The following is a 6,859-nucleotide window of genomic DNA, read 5'->3' as shown; positions in this document are numbered from 1 at the left end:
CAGGACGTGAAGGGGGGGGGAGCAGGTGCACCCCCTGGATGTGTTCTGGGGACAAGTGATCCCCTGGGCCTCTTGATGTGACACCTGCTAACGTTGCAGGGGGTGGGGGGCAGAGAGGGGAGCAGCTCACCGCGGCCCCTTCCCCACAAACACTAATTTTCCCACGCTGTCTGTACATTTCAAAGCTGCGGCCTCCCGGGCCTGCCGGGCCGTGGAGCGAGGTCGGTGCGGCCGCCTTGAGGCTGAGACTGGAGAAGGCGTGGGTCTGGCTGGGTTGGGAGTGGGCAGGGTGGGGGGCATGTGGCCGGAAGTGAGTCCCTGAGGATTTCCGATTCCTGGGACAGGAAGTAAAACTCCAGGGCCCGGTGGTGGGGGTGGGGGAGCAGAGGCAGGCCTGCTGGTGGGAGGGGGGTGCCCATGCAGGTGGGAGCAGGTTCCCCCGGGGGGAGGCAGTGCCAGCAAGTGGGGGAGCTCTCAGTGTTGTGCTAGGTCAGCATTTGCCGATTGCATTTTAGTTCCCTTTGCAGAGTTGAAAGAAGCGATGACAGAGTCACACCTCCTGAGAGCGTCGGGGGGAGGGGCCGACGAGAAGTCCGTTGTTACCTGTGTTGTCATTGGGACTGAATCAGTTTCTTTTAGAACGAGCTCAGCTGAGTTATAGGCCGAGTCCTTTCTTCCCACGACAGGCGTCTGAGGACGGAGCTGCAGGCAGTGCGTGCGGAGGCTGGGAGGCAGGTGTCGTGTCAGTTACGCAGGCTCCTGTCATGTTCCCGAGCCGGGCCTCTGTCCCCTTCGCTGTCCACAGCTTGTCAGTATTGTTAGTGCAGCCCAGGCCTTCCTGGACGGAGACAGGAAACCGCCTGGAACGTGTCCCGGCCGGAGCTGGTGAAACCCTCCAGGGGGCGTGCGCAGCATTAGCCTCCTGGGACTGGCCTGTGGGCGCTTCCTAAAATCACTCCTCCTTCCTTGCCTGGCCCCCGGGCAGCACCACTGATGCCTTTGCTAATGAACCCCGAGTTGCATCCTGAGGGAAGCAGGCGTGGCTTCAGTGGCCTTGTGGCTTCGGTGGCCGTGGCTCCCTGCTGCACAGAGCACCCCAGGCCTGGCCAGAGGAGAGTTCGGGTCCTTGCAGCTGGTGCTGGGGTCAGTGGGCCCCACCACCTCCTCACTACCGTCTCCTGGTACTTAGTTGGGGTTCTTCACGCCAGGCGTGTGCCAGGCATGCCCTGAGGCAGAGCCTGAGGACAGCCCGGGAGGCCCTGGCTGCAGCCATCCTCCGGGAGGTGCTGTGACCGTTCAGTGGGGGGCGGTGGACCAGATCTCAGCTTTGGCCACCACCCTCAGCTCCTTGCTGACGGTTCTAACCCTGCCCCATGTTTGAGTTGCCCCGGGCACAGAGGAAGGTGGGGTTGGCCTGCCAGGGCCTGGAGTGATGGGGGTGGGGGGGCAGGGATGAGCCCCAGCGCCTTCCCCTGCGGGACGTGGGGTCACGTCACATCCTCTGGAGGCACGGCGTTTCCTTTTACTACGAAGAGGCCCGTCGGAGGCCCTGCCTGTCAGTCAGGGACTTTCGTTGTCGATGGGAGATGTGTTTACTACGAAGAGGCCCGTCGGAGGCCCTGCCTGTCAGGGACTTTCGTTGTCGATGGGAGATGTGAGTTATTCCCAAAGATGTCGCATCATGAGGACAAAGGGACCCCCTCTTGTTTGCAGTGAGGGCTCCGAGTGCCATATGATGTAGCAAAAGGCAGTATCGGCCAGATCAGTGTTAGCTCGATTATGGAATTGCAGTATCCCCATCAAGCATCTACTGGAGGCGCGCAGTGTGTCTGCAGCGCGTGCGGGAGGCCCCTCCTCAGGGGCCCGAGTCGGGGTGAATGCTGTGCACTCAGATTAAACCCGAGATTTGCACAGGGGGGACCTCTCTCCCCGAGGGTGGGGGAGGCTGCCCAGGAACCTGTGAGGATGGTTTTTATGGCACCCGGCTCGGACAGATTGCAGAATTGGGAAGAAATAGCAGGATCGAGGCGGAGGGAGGTAGCCTCACCTGAAACCCGAACATAAACAAGGATCAACACCGTCTCCTGTCGCCCTGGAAACGGACCCACGAACCCAAAGTCCCCTGGAGAGACCCGGCCAGGCTCCGAGGGGCCCTCCTGAGGGCCCAGCTCCCCCTCCTGTCCTGCCCTGAGCCCCCCCTGGGAAGCCAGACCCTTCCCACATCGGCCTGGTGTCTGATCGCCGCATCGGGACGTGCGGTGCAAACGCAGTAATTCTCACGGCGATGGCGACGCTGAGATCCCGCAGACCAAACGCTCGGCCCAGGCCTCCTGCTTGTCTGGGGCCGCCTCGGGCGAGGAGCGCCAGGCCGCAGGCCCAGGCTGCTTAATCCCGTCTGCGCCCCCCGAGTTCGGGGACAGGTGGTTTTTGTTTTTTTCTTGTAAAATTGTGGACTTTTCAAACCTGTTGACTAAACAGTAATTAATTTATATTTGTGAGAAATGCCACAGTCCTGGTGATTTCTGATGTAAATACTGTTGTTTATAGAGTATGTATTAAATTTTCCTACATTGTAAAACTGCTGCACGTTTGATTCTTGGATATCGAAAGGGTTACCTGGGGTTCAGAGAATCGGGCGAAGGTGATGCAGTGCATGGGGGTGAGCCGGGACCGGCCGCACCATTCACGTGTGTTTTTCCCTGCACAGCACCCCCTGCTGTTGGGACCGGGACCTCACACCACAGGTTTCTAAGGCTTCCCTGAGTGGCCATGGCTGAGGTTGTCTCTGAGCAACTCTAGCTGGTCGCCTGCATCCTTCTCTTGGTGAGATGACCTGGGGGAGCCGCAGGTGACCAGGGGTGCCTCTGACGACCCGTGCCCGTCCACACGGGTCCCCCAGCCCCTCTCCCCATAGGAAACAAAAACACCGTGTCTGCCAGCCCGCGGCCCGGCCCCGAGGGCGAGTTAACAGTCGGGTTATATATTCTTGAAGGGAGGGAGAGAGCATTTTATAATGGAAACACTGACACGAATGTTAGCTCTAGCAATTTGGCACGGGGCAGGCCCAGCGCCGGCCGGCCTGCGAGGCCCAGACAGAGGAAGGGAGGCCCTGGCGAGCGGGCGGGGATCCCAGCCGAGCAGGGGCTAGAAGCCGGCCAGACCCAGGGGGGGTTTTCTGATACTTCAGTGACTGGGAAACCAAACTTCTCATCTCTGTGGCTCTTCATTCTCGGGACGTCCAGGAGGCCTTGGGGCCTCGCTCGGCGTGGCCTGGGCTCGCAGGAGCGCCGGGGGTTCACTGCATGTAGTTCTTAGCGAAAGACTCGAAGAAGCCCTGGCCGGTGTGGTTCAGTGGATAGCGCGTCGGCCTGTTGATTCCGGTCAAGGGCATGTACCTCGGTGGCAGGCTCCTCCCCGGCCCGGGCCCTGGTCGGGGCGCGTGCAGGAGGCAGCCAATCGATGTGTCTCTCTCACATCGATGTTTCTCTGTCTTTCCCTCTCTCTTCCACGCTCCCCAAAAATCAATGGAAAAAGATCCTCTGGTGAGGACTGAAAAAAAGAGGGAAAAAGAAAGACTCAGAGAAGAGCTGAGGTCCATCGGCCGTGTTGCAATTCGCACTCGGCTGGGCCGACCTGGGGAGACGAAGAGCAAGTGCTGCAATCATCGGCTTGTTATGATTTGCAATAGCAACGGAGCTGCCCAGCTTCTCAGCGGCCTCCTGCCAACGCCTGCCTTTTACTGGAAGAAGGAGGCTCCACACACGCCCCCCCCCCGTCCCCCCCACCAACTCCGGGCCGGGCCTCGCACGTCTGGCATGGACGCAAGCCCTCCATTAGTGCCAGCAGAAAGGTCACCGAATGAAACGCAAGGCCCTGCCGTGTGCCAGGCCAGCCTGGGCTGCGATTCCGACCTGCGGCTCTTAAAGGAGCAGGGCCCGGCCGGTCCTAACTGAGGCCCTGGACCAGCCCTCTCCCCTGCAGAACCCTGGGCCCTGGCGGCCCCTGCCCTCCGTGGCCGTGTGGCCTGGCTTTGTGTGGGAGCGTGGACCAGTCCGTGACCTGGGCTTCTCACCTCCGAGACAGAAGAAGAATCAGCTACTCAGGGCCAGCGGCCCATGGAGGCTTCACACATGGTCTCTTTTTGTTTGTTGGTTTTTAATCATTTAAAAAAAAAATAAACCTTTATTGTTGGGGTATTCCAGAGGTCCTCCCCCCCCCCCCCCTTTTTGTTTCTTTCGTGAATGAAGAGCGAATGGTTGTTAATGACGCTTGGTTCTCGCTGACCACATGCGCCCTGGTGGCCCGCGGGGTGGGGATGCTGGGAGGGCCGAGCAGGGGGTCCAGGTTGCCCCATTCGGTCCTTCCCTGCGTGTGGCTGGGCAGATGGCCGTGTCATCATTTGCACACGGACGAGGCAGCTTCTAGGGTTCATGAGGTTCTTTGTTTTTTAATTTTTTAAATTCTTTGTTGTTTAAAATATTACATAAGTCTCCTTTTCCCCCCATTGACCTCTCCCCAGCTGTCTCCCCCCCACGCCCCCTCCCCCTCGGTCTGTGTCCATGGGTCCTGCTCATATGCGTGCCTACAAGTCCTTTGGTTGATCTCTTACCCCCTCACCCCCCGCCTTCCCTCATAGGTTGGACAGTCTGTCCAATGCTTCTATGACTCTGGTTCTGTGGTTCGTGAGGTTTTTAAGTGAGAGCGGAAGCATGCGAGGAGCAGGTTTCTACACCCTGAGGGCCACCGGGAGGGTGACGTGTTTCTCAGTCCTGGCTGGGTGAGGTGGGGTCAGGGAGGGGCGGTCTGGGAAGGGGGAACGGAACTTGCTGGCCTGGAGGGCAGGCCCCCCTGGCAGGGTGCCCCAGCAGCCTTCACCCCGGAGCCATCCCACAAAGCCCAGCTCCCGGAGGCCCAGGGAAGAGGCCTGCTCTAGGGCACATGCGACCCCAGGTCCAGCCTGAACCTTCACGGAGCTCAGGACGGGGGCCGTACGGCTGGGCCCAAACAAAGTATTTCCCCGGATCCTGAGCCTCTCCTGTGGGCCCAGCCGTGTTCTCAGAGGAGCTGAGGTCACAGGCCGAACAGACCGGGAGGCGGCCCTGCCCTCTGAGCGGAGGATTGTGGAGGCAGACCCACGACAAAAGGACAAATGTCAGGTGAGGAAAGATCCAGGGAGAAGAGACCGGGGAGGTGGGTGGGGGGCCAGGGTGCTGGTCGCTGCGGGCGGACTGTGGGAGGGAGGGGCTGGCCTGGGAGCTGGCAGCCCTGGGTGTGAACCAGTGCTCTGTCCCTGGAGTTACAGTGAAGGCAGGCTGTGCGGGGTGAGCGAGGCTGTCTGTGTTTGGGGATCGGCTCCATCCCCCGAGTGCATGTGGTTCTAGAACAATTCCAGCAGAGGGCGGCAGGCGCCCGCAGACAGCCTGCCCGGCCGGCAGGCTCAGCCCTCATCTCCTTGCCTGTCGGGCACTCCCCTGGGTTGCAGAGCCTTTGGAGAAAGCTCATTCCTGCAGAAATGGCACAGGACAGGGCAGGACGGCCTGCCCGGCTGGCAGGCTCAGCCCTCATCCCCTTGCCTGGCGGGCGCTCCCCTGGGCTGCAGAGCCTTTGGAGAAAGCTCATCCCTGCAGAAATGGCACAGGACAGGGCAGGGACCAGGAGAGGGGCAGAGGCTGCAAGGTGAGGCCAGGGCGCAATGTGACAGCCGTGTCCCAGCCCCCTTAGGGCCTCACCCTCACCTCCAGCCAGGGGTGCACAGGCTTCGGCCCCCTCTGGGCCCAGCCTCTCCCCGCTCCCACGCGTGAGGCAGCCCGAGGACCCTCCGGTGCTGCAAGGCCCACCAGGCATCCCTGCCCCCCCCCAGGACCCTCGCCTCAGCTCTTAAGATTCCTGGCCAAGTGCTCCTGCGACCTCAGGTGCCTGAGCCAGACCTCGGCCCCAGGCCTCTGCCCCCTCCCCCTCCCGTCACCTCTGATGCATCTGCGGAGTCTTGTTCGTGGTCACGATTCAGTTCAAGCTTAGTTCCCTCGGAGCCACCGCCCTGGGACCTGCTGTTCTGGTTCCCATTTCCGCCTGTCCCTTCCCTGAGGCCATGGGAGCCCCTGGAACTCTGATGCCCCCCCCCCAGCCCCTCCTTGTCACAGCTGTCTCCCCAGCAGGCCGGGGTGCCCTCTATTGTCATTTTTATTTTTTGTATTGATTTCAGAGAGGAAGGGAGAGGGAGAGACAGAAACATCCATGATGATGAGAGAGAATCATGGATCGGCTGCCTCCTGCACGCCCCCTACTGGGGATGGAGCCCACAACCCGGGCATGTGCCCTGACCGGGAATCAAACCGTGACCTCCTGGTTCCTAGGTCGGCACTCAACCACTGAGCCACACGGGCCAGGCTCCCTCCCAAACTCTGACCCACTTCTTTGTCGCGATGGGGCAATTCCATGACACAACCATGTGTTTATGGACTTGTCCCTGCAAAGAGAATGTGAGGTAGCCTGCTCCGCTCCCCCAGCACGAGTGGTTGTGAGAGGGTTGTGGGCTGAGTAAGGCACACACGCGCAGGCGGAGGGGGGTGGGACCGCCGTTTCTGGGGGCCTCCCCGGGCCGCACCAGCGCCAGGTGCCAGGCGGGTTAGGAGCGTGAGCTCATCGGGTTTCTAGAATGACCTGGGGAGGTAGGTCCTCATAATTCCATTTTACAAATAAGGCAGCTAAGCCTCCAAAAATCCAAGGCGGACCACACAGCAAGCGGCGGGCAGAGCCAGTTGGAGCGCCAAGTCCTCCTGCTGCCCGAGACCACCCCCTGCGCCCCGCCGCTCCCTGCCTGGCACCCCTCCGATGAGCCCCACTCCTGCCTCTCCCCCCC

The sequence above is a fragment of the Myotis brandtii genome, unplaced genomic scaffold (assembly GCF_000412655.1).
Source record: "Myotis brandtii unplaced genomic scaffold, ASM41265v1 scaffold308, whole genome shotgun sequence".
Lineage (NCBI taxonomy): Eukaryota > Metazoa > Chordata > Mammalia > Chiroptera > Vespertilionidae > Myotis > Myotis brandtii.
This window is presented reverse-complemented; position numbering follows the sequence as displayed.